The sequence below is a fragment of the Phalaenopsis equestris genome, unplaced genomic scaffold, assembly GCF_001263595.1.
Source record: "Phalaenopsis equestris unplaced genomic scaffold, ASM126359v1 Scaffold000314, whole genome shotgun sequence".
Lineage (NCBI taxonomy): Eukaryota > Viridiplantae > Streptophyta > Magnoliopsida > Asparagales > Orchidaceae > Phalaenopsis > Phalaenopsis equestris.
Window position 1 is genome coordinate 45,160 of NW_018164756.1, and position 2,028 is coordinate 47,187.

Consider the following 2,028-nt stretch of genomic DNA (forward strand, 5'->3'; position numbering starts at 1 on the left):
GTATTAATTACTTATATTTTTAAGCAATAGACATTAACCCACTTCCAAGCATGATTGTGCATTGCATAGCTTTTGCTTACATTCACATATGATTATTTTACCTCACAAAAACATGCTTAGTAAGAAAAATACTTATATCTCTACATGTTATTTGATGTGAGTACAAGCACCTAGCATACTGCTCACACCTAGCATTGATTTGAGTGCTTGCACCTAATATAATACTTATACCAAGATCATAATTTATGCTTATTATGATTACTCACACCTAGCATGGGCATTCATATCATGCAAAATCACCTTGCATCTTATTATATTCTTACCTAGCACACCATTTGCATCATCTCACCTAGCACATTACTAATATGTAGCTTTAAGAAGGTTGGCAATTGATAATAAATCCCCATTCTAAATGAGTGACCAAATATTAGTTGCAATGTTTTAATGAGTATTTCTTGCTAGTATATCTTAGTGAGCAATATGAATTATTGCATTATAAACTAATATAATTATGTCAAGGATTCAAGAGATCTAAAATGTATTATTTTTGTTATTTAAACTATATATGTGAGGACATATTTTAAAATCAAAAGTATTTTATATTAATATTATCCACCATTATATTTTAAATGTATTTAAGACTAAATCATTAATATTTTGATTATAAGTATGGTTAATCCTTAAACTTTAAAAAAAAAACCATCATCTCTTAGTCACATGTTTTAGCTATCTTGGATCTTTAGGATAGGGCCAGTTTTGAGATCTGCGCATTAGTGTGTTAAGGGGGATCTTCTTACAGGAAGCCTCCAACAAGGAGGAGCCTTATGATTTAAACTAACTCCTTTTCTACAAGTGTTGCTTAGCTCTCCTTCTAAGGTGTACAAACTCTTGATTATAGGTTTGAGTCTTTATTTATAATTTTATATGTACATTTTTAGATTCGATAGGTTGGAGTCTATGTCAAAAGTACGGTATGAGCATGGGTTCCCAAGGCGCTTGATTTATAGAACTATATTACAAGAACTAAGAGCAGCATACTCATGACTCACAACTTAATTCTAAGCTCAGATTGCTATATAAATACTAGGATTAGGTATGTATATTGAGAGCATGGGTTCCCAATGGCGCTGACCTCTTCTGTTTATTGAATCATGTGACATGTTTATTTTCACTTATGTAGAGTGTAGAATTTTGTGCTTTATTATGTATATGGATTACCTGAGATCTCTTACGTTTTTTCTTAAGCTCTCTAAAATAAAAAAAAATCATTTTAATAAAATTCTAATAATTAAATATTCACCTTTATCAAAATTAAGATTAAAATTATATCAGTTTAAAATTAGCATTTTATTTCTTACTTTAATTTTCTTGTGTGACATTCAAACCAGATTTAAAATGGTTTTGCATTGCATGAGCTTATTCTAAGTCATAGTAATAGAGGTCTTCTTATTAATGACCTCTATAAATAATTATATATTATTTGCATATCTAAAAGAAGAATGCTTTTGTTCTTCCAAATTGATTGGGTTTATATGCTTAGGAGGTTGATTAGAATAGCTAGGGTGTTAGAGGCTCTCATAACCCAGAAGGGGAGTAAGTTCTTTGTGTGATGATTTAGTTTTCTAACGAAGTCATTCTTTCTCCTACATTCTAAAGGCCTCCTTGTCATTTCCTTGGCAGGGTCATAATGATTTAGATGTTTCATTCTCTTGACTTTAAGGTTACTGAGATTTCTTGGATGACAAAACAGATGGGTTGCTGGTAATGGATCTCTAATTGAGTTAGGTTGACTACTCCATGATTAAATAAACTTAAAACATTAATATCTTGGGGTGATGGATCCATGGAATCTTAACCTAACCATCTTTGCCTACCTAGGAATTCCTCACTTATTTATTGTTATACCCCTTTTGTACCAATTCAACTTCTTTGATATATCATTGATGTCATTTTAGAGGTCCCATTTGGGATATAGTGATTCATCTTTTACCCTGTGGCTCGGTGTGACTTTAAAGTATTAGGATTATC